The sequence below is a fragment of the Cryptomeria japonica genome, chromosome 8 (genome assembly GCF_030272615.1).
Source record: "Cryptomeria japonica chromosome 8, Sugi_1.0, whole genome shotgun sequence".
NCBI lineage: Eukaryota > Viridiplantae > Streptophyta > Pinopsida > Cupressales > Cupressaceae > Cryptomeria > Cryptomeria japonica.
In genome coordinates, this window is record NC_081412.1 from 573,540,067 (window position 1) to 573,562,332 (window position 22,266).

Consider the following 22,266-nt stretch of genomic DNA (forward strand, 5'->3'; position numbering starts at 1 on the left):
ACACGATTGAGAAGGACGACAATCGATGACAAATTGATTGCCAAATGACAAGATTGACAAGAGGACAAGAATCGATGACAAAATAGATTGCAAAATGATAATATTGAAAATGACCACGATCAATGACAAATCGATCGCAAATGACAAGATTGATAATGATAAAGATTGATGACAAATTGATAAGAGGACAAAACCCTAATTAGGATTGACGATGTCCAAAATGATAAGATTGATGATAAGATTGATAAGAGGACAAAACCCTAATTAGGATTGATGATGTCCAAAATGATAACAAATTAGCACGCACATTGATGCAAAAAGATAAGATCGATCCAAATCATGACTGGATAGTGTTGTCGACAAGACCAAATTCGAATGCGAGATGAATGAAGAATGTAGAAGAATGACTCAATGCTCGCAAATGATAAAGACCAAGTGCGAATCATAGGAGAAATGTTAATGCGACGCAAAAACCTAAAATGAGGCAATGCGCAAATGTTAAAGTATGACCTCGCAAGCGTTGACCATTTTTAGGTGCCTACAGATTCAATAACATTTTATTTTCTGAAAAGTTTGAATCAAGTTTTTCAATTGGTTCTATTGTATATTTCATGCTTCGTTAAAAGTATAACATCAAGATGTTAAGTCTCATTTGTTCAGTCTTTTCAACTTTCAGTCATCTGCGCTTATTGTGAATCAAAATTGTCAAGTTTATAAAAGAAGTTCTTGTTAAAATTATTACACTCTGATTCACCCCCCCCTCTCAGAGTGTCTCCACTTCCAACATAAACGAGACGACTTCAAAACAGAATAACTCAAAAAATCTGGTGAAAACCTAGTTCACAGATTTTCAAAAAACTCTATTAGTCCGCAAAAAAGATAATACTAAATCAAAGGAACAAATAATGAAAGAACAAACCACAAGGTTCAGCTAGCTATCAATATGATAAGCCTCATGGACAGTCAAAGTGAGGTATAAAGATCATCAAGAGATAATCAAGATTTTGACCAGTTGGTGCAGCCATCATGAGAAAGACAGTCTCTAAAATCAATACCAGAAGATTAGGTTGCAGAACTACTTCACAGAGCTTCATGAGATAATTGCAATAGTTTTAGATACAAAAGAAATATCTGTCAATATGATAACACAAAGAGGAGTAATATCCATAAATGACACTAAGCATAGTGCAAAGTTAATGTTGCACTAGGTAATAATAGAATACACGAGACAACTATATCACAGAGAATTTCAATGCACAATTAGTATTGCTTAGAAATCATAAATTATGATCATCATTGAGGACAAAGGAAAACAATTAGGGTTTGATAGTTTTGTGCAACCTCCAGTGGATAATAGGAATAGTAACAACCCTTTTGACAGATGAAAATTGCATAAGAATTAAGATCATTTATTGAAGCAAGGATGAAAATTGGATAAAAGCAATGGAAGAAGGATAAAATCAAATAGAAAAGATTAAGACATGGGAATTAGTTACTAGAACTAAAGACAAGAATATTATTGGAACTAAATGGGTTTTTAGGAATAAATTAAATAACGAAGGTCTGGTTGTGAGGAACAAGGCTAGATTAGTTTACAAAGGAAATTCATAGCAAGATGGATTTGATTACGGAGAGACTTATGGTCCAGTTGCAAGAATTGAAGTGGTATGACTATTTATGGTCTAATCTGCACACAAGAACTACAAAGTATATCAGATGGATGTCAAATGTACATTTCTAAACAGAGACCTAGAAGAGGAAGTCTACATTGAGCAGCCTGATGGATTTTTTTTTTTAGAAGACAAAGACATGGTTTGTAGAATGAAGAAATCTTTATATGGACTAAAACAAGCCCCTAGAGAATGGTATGCTAGATTAGATAGATATCTTTTAAAGATTGGTTTTAGCAAAGGTAATGTTGTTAGTAACTTAAATTAAAAAAATTGAGCAGGGTGACATATTTCTTATGATATCTTTTTTGGAGGTGAATAAAATCTATGCATGAAATTTGCTAATGATATGAAGAATGAATTTAAAATGTCTATGATTGGTGAGATGAAATTTTTCTTTTGTTTGCAGATCACTCAGACTGAGAAAGGTATTTTCATTTGTTAAACTAAGTATGTGAAGGAGTTACTTAAGAAATTTGGACCTGAGAATTCTAAACCTATCGATACTCCTATGATAAGCGGTTGCGAATTGTCAAAGGATGATGAATCTCCTGGAGTAAATCCAAGCAGATACAAATCGATGATTGGTTGATTGTTGTACCTAACTCAAACTAGACCTGATATAATGAACATTGTTTGTATTACTTCTAGATTTCACTCAGATCCTAGAGAAACTCATGATATTGGTGTTAAGAGGATATTCAAATATTTGGTATGTAAAATAGAGTTTCGGCTATGGTATCCAAAGAATTATGACTTCATATTATGTGCCTATATAGATTTTGATTGGGCAAGAGATGTGAATAATCAAAAGAGAACTACTGGTGGTGTATTCTTTCTTGGAAAGAAGTTGGTTTCATGGCTTAGCAAGAAACAATCATGCACTTCATTGTCTAATGTTGAAACAAAGTATGTAATTGCTGCTACCAACTGTACTAAGATTTTATGGATAAAACAAATGCTAAAAGATAGTGGGTAGGTAGAAAAAATAATTTTTTGAAATAAGAGATCCAATAGATAAGAAGGGTAGGTAACCAGAAAATTGTTTTATTTTAAAGAACAATTAGTAGTTTAATTTTTTAAGAGTTTCCTATATTATGATGAACACCTACATAGGGTAGTTAGTATTTCCAATAAGGTGTTTTTATAATTTTCTAGTAAATTTATGCCATGTGCTTATTAGCTCATTATGCTAAAGTTTTAAGAGTTAATCTAATTATTACATAGAGTAGTTAATATTTTCAAGGTCTTTTTAGAATAATTTTGCACAAAACCTGTATGTGACAAATAAGTGATCCAATAGTTAAAATGGTAGGTAAGGTCATCCAATAGTTACATAGGATGCTTAAGATTTCAAAGGAGTTGTTTCTATAATTTTCCAATAAACTTATGGCGCATGGGAAATAAGTGTTGACTAGTTAAGTTAGCTAGTTGGGAAATAATTTTTAATGGTAAATGGGTAATTAAGATTTCCAAGGAGTTGTTTCTATAGTTTTCCACTAAACTTATGCCCGATGGGAAATAAGTAACAAAATGGTTATGTTGGGAAGGTAAGGAAATATTATTTATTTTTTATTGTTTTAAGAGGATAATGATGGAATTTGTTCTCCCAAAAGGGGATTTCTATGATTCTACAGTAAACATATGCCCTTGGAAAATAAATAATCCAATTGTTATGTAAGGTAGGTAAGAAACATAATATTCAGTTTTTTTAAGAAAAATATGTAATTTATATTTCCAAAGTGATGTTTCTATAATCCTTTTTATAAGCTCGTTTTACTATAAATAAATAAACGAGTAACTATGTAGAATAACTTAGAGAAAAATTTATTTATTTTCACAATGTTGGGGTGTCCCCACAACTTAGCCTATCCTAAGCCTCACTTAGGGAAATAATAATCCTATGAACATTGATGACAATAGATCAAAAGCCAATATAATTTTATTTCTAATTTTGTTTTAAGGAATAATGATGAATCATGATCAAAGTAAATAAAATAAAATAACATTTAGCTATGATATTAGACTTGAATTATTTATAATAAAATGAAATAAATAAATCAATAGTTTAGTATGTGAAAACTGTGATGAAAATAGTTAAACATGGAAAATGGCTATTTAAATTAGAAAATAGAAACATAAATTTTATTCCATTTTCCTTGTTTCAAAAAATGGGATGGGTAACGAAGGAAACTCTCTATATTGTTTGTACTTGTTGTATATTGAGAGACACTAAACTATCTTTTACATTCAATCATAGGACATGGAAATATTCATGGGTGAAAGATGGAAATTGGATCAGGAAGTCCGTTTCAATTTTTTTCATTGATATATCTAATAGTAAACATAATAAAATAAGAACAAAAGGAGAAGGTATGAAGCAAGGGGAATTTGTGAATCAAAAGTTTAAAACTTTGGTCAGAACCAAAAATTGGAATCCTAAGAAAGAGGTCAAATATTTTGGAGATTTAAAGAAAGTTGAGAGTTGAGAGTTGAATTTGATAACTTAAACTGCGTGAATCTCGGATAGGTTCAATAGAGAGAAGTGTTTCAATGAAAGATAGATAGGTTCAATAGAGAGAAGTATATCCCAAGATAGGGCCATAGAGGATTTGTTAGGTCAATTATGAGGAGAATCCCTTCCATTACTTTCAAAATGGGAATAATTGGGTGCATATTCACAACTCCAGTAAGGGCAAAAAAGAGGTAGACCATTAGAGCGTACCAAAAAAAACAGAAGGAGAAGAAATTTACTACAACAAATTGTCAAACAATTATAGTTTAGAGTAAAAAAAAATAGGCAAATATCTTTTAGTCTCTTAGAAAAAAAAGACTTCAAAAGTTCATAGTCTGTGCCAATCAGGAAAATAATAAATAGATAAAACGTTCAATAGCAAATGATTTGAAGCAAGATGAAATAAGTAAACTAATTGGATGGGGTGAACGTTATATCTTAGTCCACAGGCAATAAAGTCCGAAAGCTTTCAACAATGGACTGTCACAAAGACAATAAATAATAAAGACAATGAAATTTCACCAAAGTGCATAATCAGTATGGATATCATAACACATCGGTATGGATATCATAACACAGTGACAAAATACAGTCACTGAATTTTTGAAATAAAGATAGAAACATCTTCATGGTTTCAGACCTTATGGAGTCTTAGGTCACAAGTTCTAGTGACAAGAATAAAAGAGTCAAACAAGGCAGTCTAAATACTGCATGCAGCCATCCAAATATCATTATGAGCATTACCAAATACACGGAAATTAAGAACATTAGCCCCCTGATGAAGGGCATAGTATTCAGAAATTGATAATAAGATATCACAAAAGTGTAAATATTCAAATGTCACATTCTCAAAATGGTGAGTAAGGAGCAATCTTTCATGCACCCAAAGGAGTCACAAATTATACTCAGATCAAAGTAAGACCCAAAAGTGACAATAGAAGTTCACTATTGAATTCCCAAAAAAATAAAACAATGCTCAATCATTTACAGCCTTACAGATTAAAGAAGCATAAGATTATGAAATCTATTAATACTCAAGTGAATAACCTTCTGATCGAATAGAAACTGATCCATTCAATAAGAGTAGCATATTCAAATATTTTGAATGTATTTTGAAGGAACTCAAACAGTGAAGAATAAAGTAGTGCCTCAAACATGTATAGTGAACAGTCATAATATCAAAGACAACAGTCACTCTTAGAATGGCAGCCTTAAAATCACAGTATAGACATAAGCATGGATATAAATTTAAAATATAGAATCCTAAGAAATGACAATTAGCAAAGGAGCAGATCCTAGTGCACAATGAACAACAAGCAAAGATATAGTCATAATGTTTTCATGATTTCATGAAAACCTAGATTCCGGTTATGACGATTTTTATACAGAAATGAGAAGACTTCAAAATGGAATGACCCTAAAAATCTGGTGAAAACCCAATTCACGGATTTTCAAAAAACTTTATTAGTCTGCAAAAACATAATACTAAATCAAAGGAACAGATAATGAAAGCACAAACCACAAGGTTCAGCCAGCTATCAATATGATAAGCCTCATGGACAGTCAAAGTGAGGTATAAAGATCATCAAGAGATAATCAAGATTTTGACTAGTTCGTGCAGCCATCATGAGAAAGACAGTCTCTAAAATCAATACCAAAAGATTAGGTTGCAGTCCTACTTCACAGAGCTTCATGAGATAATGGCAATAGTTTTAGATACAAAAGAAATATCTGTATATATGATTACACAAAGAGGAGTAATATCCATATACGACACTGAGCATAGTGCAAAGTTAATGTTGCACTAGGTCATAATAGAATACACGAGACAACCATATCACAGAGATATTCAATGCACATTTAGTATTTCTTAAGAATCATAAATTATGAAATTGGATAAGAATTAAGATCATTTATTGAAGCAAGGATGAAAATTGGATAAAAGCAATAGAAGAAGGATAAAATCAGATAGAAAAGACTAAGACATGGGAATTCGTTACTAGACCTAAAGACAAGAATATTATTGGAACTAAATGGGTTTTCAGGAATAAATTAAATAAGGAAGGTCTGGTTGTGAGGAACAAGGCTAGATTAGTTTACAAAGGATTTTCACAGGAAGATGGATTTGATTATGGAGAGACTTATGGTCCAGTTGCAAGAATTGAAGCGCTATGACTATTTATGGTCTAATCTGCACACAAGAACTACAAAGTATATCAGATGGATGTCAAACGTACATTTCTAAATAGAGACCTAGAAGAGGAAGTCTACATTGAGCAGCCTGATAGATTTTTTTTTTCAGAAGACAAAGACATGGTTTGTAGAATGAAGAAATATTTATATGGACTAAAACAAGCCCCTAGAGCATGGTATGCTAGATTAGATAGATATCTTTTAAAGATTGGTTTTTCCAAAGGTAATGCAGTTAGTAACTTAAATTACAAAATTGAGCAGGATGACATATTTCTTATGATATCATTTTTGGAGGTGAATAAATTCTATGCATGAAATTTGCTAATGATATGAAGAATAAATTTAAAATGTCTATGATTGGTGAGATGAAATTTTTCTTTTGTTTGTAGATTACTCAGACTGAGAAAGTTATTTTCATTTGTTAAACTAAGTATGTGAAGGATTTACTTAAGAAATTTGGACCTAAGAATTCTAAACCTGTTGATACTCCTATGATAAGCGGTTGCGAATTGTCAAAGGATGATGAATCTCCTGGAGTAAATCCAAGCAGATACAAATCGATGATTGGTGGATTGTTGTACCTAACTCAAACTAGACCTAATATAATGAACATTGTTTGTATTACTTCTAGATTTCACTCAGATCCTAGAGAAACTCATGATATTGCTATTAAGAGGATATTCAAATATTTGGTATGTAAAACAAAGTTTGGGCTATGGTATCCAAAGAATGATGACTTCCTATTATGTGCCTATATAGATTTTGATTAGGAAGGAGATGTGAATGATCAAAGAGAACTACTGGTGGTGTATTCTTTCTTGGAAAGAAGTTGGTTTCATGGCTTAGCAAGAAACAATCACGCACTTCATTGTCTAATGTTGAAACAGAGTATATAGTTGCTGCTACCAACTGTAGTAAGATTTTATGGATAAAATAAATGCTAAAAGATATAAGGATAATTTATTATGAGCCTACTATTATTCACTATGATAATAATATTGCTATTGATATGTCAAAGAATCTGGTATTTCAATCCAAATCGAAACACATTTCTATAAGGTACAATTCCTTTAAGGATAATTTATTATGAGCCTACTATTATTCACTATGATAATAATATTGCTATTGATATGTCAAAGAATCTGGTATTTCAATCCAAATCGAAACACATTTCTATAAGGTACAATTCCTTGAAGGAAAAGGTTGAAGTAAAGGAAGATAAATTGGTTTATGTGCCTACTAAGGAACAGATTGCTGATTTTTCTTTACCTTCCTAGCATGTCAAGTCATACAAGTTTAAGTCTCAATACTGTTAATCCATATGTCTTAAATTAATCCTAATCCATTCAGCCAAGAAATGCGATACACTTTTTCTCGAAGTAACTATTTTTCTGTGAAAAAAAAAAAGATAAATTACAATATTGTCTACAAATGTTGAGAATGAGTCAATTGAACTAAAAAATACAAACTACAATAGCATGAAGGCATAAAAATGACCTGCAACATTATAAGAAAATAGAGGTTTCAAGCTAAAAGCCAGTGGGTCAGAAAGAAAAGACTTAAACTAAGATAAGCCCAACTAAGATAAACTCTAAATGTAAAATAAATAGTGTCCTAATTCAAAACTCAGTGGAACCTAGTAAATCCCAAAGCTCACATTTGTAAATAGCTGCCTCAGGAATCAAGGAAAAGCTGGAATTTACAAATGAAGAAGAGCTCGTATTTCACTATTTGAAGAGAAAAACGAGCTCATATGCCACAGTGTTTTCTCTTCAAATAGTGAAATCGGAGCGCTTCCTCATTTGTAAATAGCCGTATTTCCTTGATTCCTGAGGCGGCTATTTACAAATGTGAGGTTTGGGATTTACAAGGTTCTGCTGAGTTTTGAATTAGGACATATTTATTTTACATTTAGGGTTTATGTTAGTTGGGTTTATTTCTAGTTTAAGTGTTTCCTTTCTTAACTTCTCGCTTTTAGCTTGTACCCTCGTATTTTCTTAAAATGTTGCAGGTCATTTTCATTTCCTCATGCTATTGTAGTTGTAGTTTTCAATCCAATTGACCAATTCTAAACATTTGTAGACATTAATGTAATTTCTCTGATTCTTTTTCAAAGAAAAACTAGTTAACTTGTAGAAGTGGTGTATGGAATTCCTTGGCTGTGTGGATTAAAATTAATTTCAGACAAATAAATTGACAGCTGATGTATTTCAAATATCCACTATATGATACGCATATCCCATGAAATGACTTGCCATGCTAGGAAGGCTAACAAAAGACCACAGATGACTCAATTGGATTAGTGAGAAAACTATCGCTAGATCTAACCACTGAATGAATTATATATGTTTCCTTTTGCTCAGCTCTGATGATTAGGTTGAGATCCTTTTGACAATTTCCTCCATGAAATAACTGTCGTACCCTCATATTCAATTTGACGGTGAAACTCTGTCGAGGTAAGTCATTAATGTTATTTAGCCAGGTCTTACCCAACTACACGTCCCTCATGTTTTCCAGTTTTCCAGCCAACTCGTTGTAGAGGGATTGTTTACTACATTAAGTAATATATATATAGAGTGAGGCAGGCTGTTTTCTAGTTATATTTGATATTTGGAAGCATCACGATTTTTACTGTGCACCAACATTCTTTCTTTATATAGAGAGAAAGAGATATAGAGTTCAAGGTCATAAATAATCCATCTACATTGAGATGGCAAGAGCTGTCAACTAAGATCTGGCATGATAACCCTAAGGACTTACCTCGACAGGCTATGATCTGCAAAATGAGAATGTTCTCTCCGCTCCCGCTTCTTCCTGGAAATGAATGGACAAACTAATGAGTTAATATAAATAATTTTTATAATGCAAAGGTTTTCTTCCAAATAACAAAAATGGTTAATTGAATTCTATTACTTATCTCTAGAGAAATCTTTTCATCAGAGCATTTGACAGCTCCAAAATTAATTTATGTACCTATTTTATGTGCATTTTAGCAAACTATCTACAATATCGATGAGAGTTAACATCCAGATTATTTATACAAACCCTAATATCATATTTAAAAATTTAATTTTAACTGCAACACATGGATAATTTGAATCATTTTCACTTTATAGGTAATGAAATTATATTAATAATTCATATATGTAAACAATAGGAAAAATTATAACAGTAACAAAATCACATATTTCTAGTTTGATCTTGTCTTTTTTATGTTGATTTCAAATAATTGCATTTTTAAAATAATAGAAAACAAGTTTGTTCATGTTCTTTCTTATGATACAAACAATTTTGTAAAATTGGAAAGAAAGGAAAGAGAGACACTTATCAAACATCCTATATTGCTTCTCAGTAATTCAATGTTTGATTTACGACTAAGAAAGTTGAAAATAAAAGCAAGAGAGACACTTATCAAACACTTTATATTGCTTCTCCTTTATTCAATCTCTGATCTACTACCAAGAATGTTGAAAAGAATGGAAAAGGAATCTTTGATAACAATCTCTTTGCACTGAAGATTGGGAAAAATCTCTCTGTAGTAATGAAAACTTGATAGCAATATACAAAAACTGTTATCCATTTTTAAGTCAAATTGGGGTGCATGGCTGCTGGTTTAGCATCACTACAATATTTTAATAAACATCTTCTATCAAGATGTAAAGAAAATATTTCTAATATTCTCAGTTCAAAAGTATCTACGGTAGGATTGGTGCATATGAGAGAACATAAGTTAGTGCGTGAAGTTTATAATACAATAATCTTTTATGCTTATTGCATATAAGAGAACATAAGTTAGTGCGTGAAGTTTATAATACAATGTTTTTTGTAAACCTAAACACTAAATTAGACAAAAATGCAGAAGAAAAAAATAAATAAAATAAAATATCATGGTAATATGAAAAAGGGGAATTTAAATTGAAAGGTTTATTCAAACAAGTGAAGGTCATGAGATAGATGATCGATTGGAATATCATGGCATAAAAACTTGAATGGTTGAATTGAAATTACTCAAATAGATAATGGGTAGGTAGAAAAACTAATTTTTTGAAATAAGAGATCCAATAGATAAGAAGGGTAGGTAACCAGAAAATTGTTTTATTTTAAAGAACAATTAGTAGTTTAATTTTTTAAGAGTTTCCTATATTATGATCAATGCCTACATAGGGTAGTTAGTATTTCCAATAAGGTGTTTTTATAATTTTCTAGTAAATTTATGCCACGTGCTTATTAGCTCGTTATGCTAAAGTGTTAAGAGTTAATCTAATTATTACATAGAGTAGTTAATATTTTCAAGGTCTTTTTAGAATAATTTTGCACAAAACCTGTATGTGACAAATATAGTTAAAATGGTAGGTAAGGTCATCCAATAGTTACATAGGATGCTTAAGATTTCAAAGGAGTTGTTTCTATAATTTTCCAATAAACTTATGGGGCATGGGAAATAAGTGTTGACTAGTTAAGTTAGCTAGTTGGGAAATAATTTTTAATGGTAAATGGGTAATTAAGATTTCCAAGGAGTTGTTTCTATAGTTTTCCACTAAACTTATGCCCCATGGGAAATAAGTAACAAAATGGTTATGTTGGGTAGGTAAGGAAATATTATTTATTTTTTATTGTTTTAAGAGGATAATGATGGAATTTGTTTTCGCAAAAGGGGATTTCTATGATTCTACAGTAAACATATGCCCATGGAAAACAAATAATCCAATTGTTATGTAGGGTAGGTAAGAAACATAATATTCATTTGTTTTAAGAAAAAAATGTAATTTATATTTCCAAAGTGATGTTTCTATAATCTTTTTTATAAGCTCCTTTTACTATAAGTAAATAAACGAATGGCTATGTAGAATACCTTAGAGAAAAAATTATTTATTTTCACAATGTTGGGGTGTCCCCACAACTTAGCCTATCCTAAGCCTCACTTACGGAAATAATAATCCTATGAACATTGATCACAATAGATCAGAAGCCAATATAATTTTATTTCTAATTTTATTTTAAGGAATAATGATGAATCATGATCAAAGTAAATAAAATAAAATAACATTTAGCTATGATATTAGACTTGAATTAATTATAATAAAATGAAATAAATTAATTAATAATTTAGTATGTGAAAACTGTGATGAAAATAGTTAAACATGGAAAATGACTATTTAAATTAGAAAATAGAAACATAAATTTTATTCCATTTTCCTTGTTTCAAAAAATGGGATGGGTAACGAAGGAAACTCTCTATATTGTTAGTAGTTGTTGTATATTGAGAGACATTAAACTGTCTTTTACATTCAATCATAGGACATGGAAATATTAATGGGTGAAAGATGGAAATAGGATTAGGAAGTGCTTTTCAATTTTTTTCACTGATATATCTAATAGTAAACATAATACAATAAGAACAGAAGGAGAAATTATGAGCCAAGGGGAATATGTGAATCAAAAGTTTAAAACTTTGGTCATAACCAAAAATTGGAATCCTAAGAAAAAGGTCAAATATTTTGAAGATTTAAAGAGAGTTGAGAGTTGAGAGTTGAATTTGATAACTGAAAGTGGGTGAATCTCCGATAGGTTCAATACAGAGAAGTGTTTCAATGAAAGATAGATAGTTTCAATAGAGAGAAGTATATCCCAAGATAGTACCATAGAGGATTTGCTAGGTCAATTATGAGGAGAATCCCTTCCATTACTTTCAAAAGGGGAATAATTGAGTACATATTCACAACTCCAGTAAGGGGGAAAAGAGGTAGACCGTTAGAGCGTACCAAAAAAAACAGAAGGAGAAGAAATTTACTACAACAAATTGTCAAACAATTATAGTTTAGAGTAAAAAAAAATAGGCAAATATCTTTTAGTCTCTTAGAAAAAAAAGACTTCAAAAGTTCATAGTCTGTGCCAATCAGGAAAATAAGAAATAGATAAAACGTTCAATAGCAAATGATTTGAAGCAAGATGAAATAAGTAAACTGATTGGATGGGGTGAACGCTATATCTTAGTCCACAAGCAATAAAGTCCAAAAGCTTTCAACAATGGACTGTCACAAAGACAATGAAATTTCAAAGAAGTGCATAATCAGTATGGATATCATAACACATCGGTATGGATATCATAACACAGTGACAAAATACAGTCACTGAATTTTTGAAATAAAGATAGAAACATCTTCATGGTTTCAGACCTTATGGAGTCTTAGGTCAAATGTTCTAGTGACAAGAATAAAAGAGTCAAACAAGACAGTATAAATACTGCTTGCAGCCATCCAAATATTTGTAAAAGACAGTGAGGAGATTATCAGCATTACCAAATACACGGAAATAAAGAACATTAGCTCCCTGATAAAGGGCATAGTATTCACAGAGAAATTCATGATAAGCTATCACAAAAGTGTAAATATTCAGATGTCACTTTCTCAAAATGGTGAGTAAAGAGCAGTCTTTCATGCACCCAAAGGAGTCACAAATTATGCTCAGATCAAAGTAAGACCCAAAAGTGACAATAAAAGTTCACTATTGAATTCCCAAAAAAATAAAAAAATGCTCAATCATTTACAGCCTTGCAGATTAGAGAAGCATAAGACTATGAAAACTATAAATACTCAAGCGAATAATCTTCTGATCGAATAGAAACTGATCCATTCAATAAGAGTAGCATATTCAAATATTTTGAATGTATTTTGAAGGAACTCAAACAGTGAAGAATAAAGTAGTGCCTCAAACATGTACAGTGAACAGTCATAATATCATAGACAACAGTCACTCTTAGAATGGCAGCCTTAAAATCACTGAAGGACAGTATAGGCATAAGCATGGATATAAATTTAAAATATAGAATCCTAAGAAATGACAATTAGCAAAGGAGCAGATCCTAGTGCACAATGAACAAGAAGCAAAGATATAGTCTTAATGTTTTCATGATTTTGTGAAAACCTAGATTCCGGTTATGACGATTTTTATACAGCAATGAGAAGACTTCAAAACGGAATGACCCTAAAAATCTGGTGAAAACCCAGTTCACGGATTTTCAAAAAACTTTATTAGTCCGCAAAAAGATAATACTAAATCAAAGGAACAGATAATGAAAGCAACAAACCACAAGGTTCAGCCAGCTATCAATATGATAAGCCTCATGGACAACCATATCACAGAGATATTCAATGCACAATAAGTATTGCTTAGAAATCATAAATTATGAAATTGGATAAGAATTAAGATCATTTATTGAAGCAAGGATGAAAATTGGATAAAAGCAATAGAAGAAGGATAAAATCAGATAGAAAAGACTAAGACATGGGAATTAGTTATTAGACCTAAAGACAAGAATATTATTGGAACTAAATGGGTTTTTAGGAATAAATTAAATTTGGAAGGTCTGGTTGTGAGGAACAAGGCTAGACTAGTTTACAAAGGATATTCACAGGAAGATGGATTTGATTATGGAGAGACTTATCGTCCAGTTGCAAGAATTGAAGCGGTATGACTATTTATGGTCTAATCTGCGCACAAGAACTACAAAGTATATTAGATGGATGTCAAACGTACATTTCTAAACGAAGTCCTAGAAGAGGAAGTCTACATAGAGCAGCCTGATGGATTTTTTTTTTCAGAAGACAAAGACATGGTATGTAGAATGAAGAAATTTTTATATGGACTAAAACAAGCCCCTAAAGCATGGTATGCTAGATTAGATAGATATCTTTTAAAGATTTGTTTTAGCAAAGGTAATGATGTTAGTAACTTAAATTAAAAAATTGAGCAGGATGAAATATTTCTTATGATATCATTTTTGGAGGTGAATAAATTCTATGCATGAAATTTGCTAATGATATGAAGAATGAATTTAAAATATCTATGATTGGTGAGATGAAAGTTTTCTTTTGTTTGCAGATTGCTCAGACTGAGAAAGGTATTTTCATTTGTTAAACTAAGTATGTGAAGGAGCTACTTAAGAAATTTGGACTTGAGAATTCTAAAACCTGTCGATACTCCTATGATAAGCAGTTGCGAATTGTCAAAGGATGATGAATCTATTGGAGAAAATCCAAGAAGATACAAATCAATGATTGGTGGATTGTTGTACCTAACTAAAAATAGACCTGATATAATGAACATTGTTTGTATTACTTCTAGATTTCACTCAGATCCTAGAGAAACTCATGATATTGCTGTTAAGAGGATATTCAAATATTTGGTATGTAAAATAGAGTTTGGGCTATGGTATCCAAAGAATGATGACTTCATATTATGTGCCTATATAGATTTTGATTGGGCAGGAGATGTGAATGATCAAAAAAGAACTACTAGTGGTGTATTCTTTCTTGGAAAGAAATTGGTTTCATGGCTTAGCAAGAAACAATCATGCACTTGATTGTCTAATGTTGAAAAAGAGTATGTAGTTGCTACTACCAACTGTACTAAGATTTTATGGATAAAACAAATGCTAAAAGATATAAGGATAATTTATGATGAGTCTACTATTATTCACTATGATAATACTATTGCTATTGATATGTCAAAGAATCTGGTATTTCAATCCAAATCAAAACACATTTCTATAAGGTATAATTTCTTGAAGGAAAAGGTTGAAGTAAAGGAAGACAGATTGGTTTATGTGCCTACTAAGGAACATATTGTAGATATTGTAACTAAACCATTGCCTAAAGATACTTTTGAATATCGCAGAGACTAGTTCGGGGTCAACACCCCTCTAGAAGAGACTTCATGATGCAGGGATATATAAATCAGTTCAGCTTATCCGACATATCCTTTTGATCGAGGTTGATGAGATGTTACTACTACTCAAGGGGAGTAGTCAACTATTTGGTTCAGTATTTTGGTTTGATATTTTTCCTTTGTTATTGATGTCAAAGGGGGAGAAGGTTTTTATGTAAAAAACTATCAATATTTTGGTAGAAGGTGTTAATCTAAGCGGGAGAAATATATTTCAAATCATTCTTTTGGGAGATTATTGGTATTTTTCACATTCAGTGTTGCCATCAATGCCAAAGGGGGAGATTGTTTGGAATATGTTGGATTTGGTTAAGTGTTGTCATCAATGACAACACTATATCCAAATTGGACCTATCCCAGTTATTCCTGGTGATCATCTTAGTTTTAATTCTGATCTGGTATGATCAAATTCTCTGGATTCAGTTTTGGATGTTTATTCTAGATTGTTATATGGTTTCCATATTCTATTGGTTCATAACTTTGTGCTCTGGTTGCTAATGCTTTGTTCCTGATTTTTGGGAACCTTCTTGTTTTGAGGCCATCGGTAACTCCATTAGCAACTTCTTAAAGGTTGATGATGCCATGCTATCCATGGGTCATTCTACCTTTGCTCAACTATTAATTGATGTTGACATATCTCTGGCCCTCCCTAGGGATGTGGTTCTTATGGTTGGGGATAGGCCTTGGACTCAACCGTTGGATTATGAAGGCCTCCCTTTTCGCTGTCGAAGGTGCCTCTCAATGGGTCACCTTGCTTTTGACTGTTCTCTCTCTCATCGCAAATGTGTTGCTACTTGGTGGAAGGATCCTATGGAAGACCACTTGATGATTAATGCTTTAGATCCTTTTTCGGTTCATTCATCTCAAGATGAGGTGCCCCTTATTGATGATGAACCCCTGGTTGATGTTACTATTGTGGCAGCCCCTTCTGCCTCCTTGGTTCCTGCAATCGTTGCTCCTGCTGCTCACCTTCACTTTGCTCCTGGTGCTTGTTCTCTTTGTGTTGCTCAGCTACAATAGTAGCATGGCAGTGACTCTGTAGGAGTCTTCCGCACTTGATTCTTCTTTGAATGTTCCTAATGATAGTGTTTCCTAGACGATTGTTTGTCGTAGGTGGAAAGGAAAATCTAACCCCCTTTCCCAAGCCCCCCTTGTCAAGTTTCAGGTTTTCCTCCCCCCTCTTGATTTGGGTTGGGTTGTTGATGGTTTTTGAGATTGGTTTGGCCTGTCCAACTTTGTTCCTTTGGGGTTTGCCGCCCTGCCTAGTCTATTTAATTTTGATAGCCTTCGACTTTGTAAAGGCTATCAAAAATATATCACCTTTTGCATTGTTATTCCCTTTCTAATAAGTGACTGGTATTTTTTTAACATATCAACACTTAAATTTATATTTTTTCTATCTTTTGCTTACTTGAATTGGTGATATAATATTATTTCCTTGATTACCTACAATTTTTTAAAAATATTATTTTGATGCCTATACATTATAAAATAAATGTTGAGTTTATAGGTAGACAATGTAGGACAAAATAAGCTCGTCCATAAGTTCTAAAATAATATTCCCCTTTTCTACTCAGTAGACATTTCAAAACTTGCCAAATGGGATCATAGTGAATTTTAAAACTCAAGTCTATAGATATCTGATAGATAGTATTAAATACAAGTCAGAAGTGCAAAAAATTATTAATATGTTTTATGTATAATAATATGTATATATTTTTTTTCAAAATCAAATTTTACAGCTACATAGAACAATAAGAAGAATAAAGAAAATAATACTTTCATGATTATTAAAAAAAAATTTAAATTCAAGACTATAAGATTTTTGTTTAGAAATTTTAATTTTGTTTCTCCGATCACAGACTGTCTGATCTTAGTGTGGCATGACTACTTAGACATTCATATCATATTCCCATCATATTTCACAATAACACCTGTCCCCAACACAAAAAAAGGTCGATTCAGAAGATTGTTCAGCAACTAAGACCAAAAATGGAAAAAGGAGGAAGAAATGCATAATTAAGCTGCCTTTGCACTTGAAGATGATTCAAATTTCAGTCGCCTCTTTCAACCTATTTTTAACATTATGGCGCAAGTATTGCCTTGCAGCCACTTCGGAAGATTGGTGTCGTAACTGTAGAGGGGGTTTCTGCAATGACATTTTCTAGATCCTTAAACGTTTTCTCCAAGCATGTTAAATACATTAGGAACACCAAGGTTTACCTCTGTCATTTCAATTTCTTTCGGTGCTAAATGTCTTAGCAAAGCTACCATCACCCGCGGATTTGTCCCATATATACTCTCTATTTTTAATGTTGAATCCGCTTCATTCCTTCTCATTCAACTCTGAATCATCAGAATCATATACATCGGTGCAATGAATGTCAGATTTATCCTCTCTATATTTCATGTTGAATCTGCTGCATTCCTTGTGGTTCAACTCTTATTCATCAGATCTGTGGACCACGATCTACCTATAGTTTTCTCACTATTCCAGTTGAGCCATCTGCCTGGTTTTTCTAAACCTTCCTAGCATGTCAAGTCATACAAGTTTAAGTCTCAATACTGTTAATCCATATGTCTTAAATTAATCCTAATCCATTCAGCCAAGAAATGCGATACACCTCTTCTCGAAGTAACTATTTTTCTGTGAAAAAAAATAAGATAAATTTCAATATTGTCTACAAATGTTGAGAATGAGTCAATTGAACTAAAAAATACAAACTACAATAGCATGAAGGCATGAAAATGACCTGCAACATTATAAGAAAATAGAGGTTTGAAGCTACAAGCCAGTGGGTCAGAAAGAAAAGACTTAAACTAAGATAAGCCCAACTAAGATAAACTCTAAATGTAAAATAAATAGTGTCCTTATTCAAAACTCAGTGGAACCTGGTAAATCCCAAAGCTCACATTTGTAAATAGCTGCCTCAGTAATCAAGGAAAAACTGGAATTTACAAATGAAGAAGAGCTCGTATTTCACTATTTGAAGAGAAAAACGAGCTCATATGCCACAGTGATTTCTCTTCAAATAGTGAAATCAGAGCGCTTCTTCATTTTTAAATAGCCGTATTTCCTTGATTCCTGAGGCGGCTATTTACAAATGTGAGGTTTGGGATTTACAAGGTTCTGCTGAGTTTTGAATTAGGACATTATTTATTTTACATTTAGGGTTTATGTTAGTTGGGTTTATTTATAGTTTAAGTGTTTCCTTTCTTAACTTCTCGCTTTTAGCTTGTACCCTAGTATTTTCTTAAAATGTTGTAGGTCATTTTCATTCCCTCATGCTATTGTAGTTGTAGTTTTCAATCCAATTGACCAATTCTCATCATTTGTAGACATTAATGTAATTTCTCTGATTCTTTTTCAAAGAAAAACTAGTTATCTTGTAGAAGGGGTGTATCGAATTCCTTGACTATGTGGATTAAAATTAATTTCAGACAAATGGATTGACAGCTGATGTATTTCAAATATCCACTATATGATACACATATGCCATGAAATGACTTGCCATGCTACGAAGGCTAACAAAAGACGACAGATGGCTCAATTGGATTAGTGAGAAAAATATCAGTAGATCTAACCACTAAATGAATCATATATCTTTCCTTTTGCTCAGCTCTGATGATTAGGTTGAGATCCTTTTGACAATTTCCTCCATGAAATAACTGTCGTACCCTCATATTCAATTTGATGGTGAAACTCTGTCGAGGTAAGTCATTAATGTTATTTAGCCAGGTCTTACCCAACTACACGTCCCTCATGTTTTCCAGTTTTCCAGCCAACTCGTTGTAGATGGATTGTTTACTACATTAAGTAATATATATATATATAGAGCGAGGCAGGCTGTTTTCTAGGTATATTTGATATGTGGAAGCATCACGATTTTTACTGTGCACCAACATTCTTTATATAGAGAGAAAGAGATATAGAGATCAAGGTCACAAATAATCTATTTACATTGAGCTGCCAAGAGCTGCCAACTAAGATCTGGCATGATAACCCTAAGGACTTACCTCGACAGGCTATGATCTGCAAAATGAGAATGTTCTCTCCGCCCCCGCTTCTTCCTGGAAATGAATGGACAAACTAATGAGTTAATATAAATAATTTTTATAATGCAAAGGTTTTCTTCCAAATAACAAAAATGGTTAATTGAATTCTATTACTTATCTCTAGAGAAATCTTTTTATCAGAGCATTTGACAGCTCCAAAATTAATTTATGTACCTATTTTATGTGCATTTTAGCAAACTATCTACAATATCTCACAATGCGATTCACTTTGTGATCTTGAAAGTTAAATAATTTAGAAAATAAAATTTCTAAAACATTATTTTATTCGATTCTTTTTTAAAAGATTGATTATCCTAATCTGGGTCTAGCATGCACATGTAACAGTAAACATTTTCTATTTAAAGCATGAATTCTATGTTTTTCATTCAACAGATTTCTCAATGATCTGAGGTTTAACAAATCAAAAAGATGAGAGTTAACATCCAGATTATTTATACAAACCCTAATATCATATTTAAAAAGATAATTTTAACTGCAACACATGGATAATTTGAATCATTTTCACTTTATAGGTAATGAAATTATATTAATAATTCATATCTGTAAACAATAGGAAAAATTATAGCAGTAACAAAATCACATATTTCTAGATTGATCTTGTCTTTTTTATGTTGATTTCAAATAATTGCATTTTTAAAGTAATAGAAAACAAGTTTGTTCATGTTCTTTCTTATGATACAAACAATTTTGTAAAATTGGAAAGAAAGGAAAGAGAGACACTTATCAAACATCTTATATTGCTTCTCAGTAATTCAATGTTTGATTTACGACTAAGAAAGTTGAAAATAAAAGCAAGAGATACACTTATCAAACACTCTATATTGCTTCTCCTTTATTCAATCTCTGATCTACTACTAAGAATGTTGAAAAGAACCGAAAGAGAATCTTTGATAACAATCTCTTTGCACTGAAGATTGAGAAAAATCTCTATGATTCTACAGTAAACATATGCCCTTGGAAAATAAATAATCCAATTGCTATGTAGGGTAGGTAAGAAACATAATATTCATTTTTTTAAAGAAAAATATGTAATTTATATTTCCAAAGTGATGTTTCTATAATCTTTTTTATAAGCTCGTTTTACTATAAATAAATAAACGAATGACTATGCAGAATAACTAAGAGAGACACTTATCAAACACTTTATATTGCTTCTCCTTTATTCAATCTCTGATCTACTACTAAGAATGTTGAAAAGAACGGAAAAGGAATCTTTGATAACAATCTCTTTGCACTGAAGATTGGGAAAAATCTCTCTGTAGTAATGAAAACTTGATAGCAATATACAAAAATTGTTATCCATTTTTAAGTCAAATTGGGGTGCATGGCTGCTGGTTTAGCATCACTACAATATTTTAATAAACATCTTCTATCAAGATGTAAACTATTTCTAATATTCTCAGTTAAAAAGTATCTACGGTCCTATTTTATAATTTTCTAGTAAATTTATGCCACGTGCTTATTAGCTCGTTATGCTAAAGTGTTAAGAGTTAATCTAATTATTACATAGACTAGTTAATATTTTCAAGGTCTTTTTAGAATAATTTTGCACAAAACCTGTATGTGACAAATAAGTGATCCAATAGTTAAAATGGTAGGTAAGGTCATCCAATAGTTACATAGGATGCTTAAGATTTCAAAGGAGATGTTTCTATAATTTTCCAATAAACTTATGGCCCATGGGAAATAAGTGTTGACTAGTTAAGTTAGGTAGTTGGGAAATAATTTTTAATGGTAAATGGGTAATTAAGATTTTGAAGGAGTTGTTTCTATAGTTTTCCACTAAAGTTATGCCCCATGGGAAATAAGTAACAAAATGGTTATGTTGGGTAGGTAAGGAAATATTATTTAGTTTTTATTGTTTTAAGAGGATAATGATGGAATTTGTTTTCCCAAAAGGGGATTTCTATAATTCTATAATAAACATATGCCCTTGGAAAATAAATAATCCAATTGTTATGTAGGGTAGGTAAGAAACATAATATTCATTTTGTTTTAAGAAAAATATGTAATATATATTTCCAAAGTGATGTTTCTATAATCTTTTTTATAAGCTCATTTTACTATAAATAAATAAACGAATGAGTATGTAGAATAACTTAGAGAAAAATTTATTTATTTTCACAATGTTGGGGTGTCGCCATAACTTAGCCTATCCTAAGCCTCACTTAGGGAAATAATATTCCTATGAATATTGATGACAATAGATCAGAAGCCAATATAATTTTATTTCTAATTTTATTTTAAGGAATAATGATGAATCATGATCAAAGTAAATAAAATAAAATAACATTTAGCTATGATATTAGACTTGAATTATTTATAATAAAATGAAATAAATAAATTAAAAGTTTAGTATGTGAAAACTGTGATGAAAATAGTTAAACATGGAAAATGGCTATTTAAATTAGAGAATAGAAACATAAATTTTATTCCATTTTCCTTGTTTCAAAAAATGGGATGGGTAACGAAGGAAACTCTCTATATTGTTTGTACTTGTTGTATATTGAGAGACATTAAACTGTCTTTTACATTCAATCATAGGACATGGAAATATTCATGGGTGAAAGATGGAAACAGGATGAGGAAGTGCTTTTCAATTTTTTTTAGTGATATATCTAATAGTAAACATAATAAAATAAGAACAGAAGGAGAAAGTATGAGCCAAGGGGAATTTGTGAATCAAAAGTTTAAAACTTTGGTCAGAACCAAAAATTGGAATCCTAAGAAAGACGTCAAATATTTTGGAGATTTAAAGAGAGTTGAGAGTTGAGAGTTGAATTTGATAACTGAAACTGCGTGAATCTCGGATAGGTTCAATAGAGAGAAGTGTTTCAATGAAAGATAGATAGGTTCAATAGAGAGAAGTATATCCCAAGATAGGGCCATAGAGGATTTGTTAGGTCAATTATGAGGAGAATCCCTTCCATTACTTTCAAAATGGGAATAATTGGGTGCATATTCACAACTCCAGTAAGGGCAAAAATGAGGTAGACCATTTGAGGGTACCAAAAAAAAACAGAAGGAGAAGAAATTTACTACACCAAATTGTCAAACAACAATTATAGTTTAGAGTAAAAAAATTTA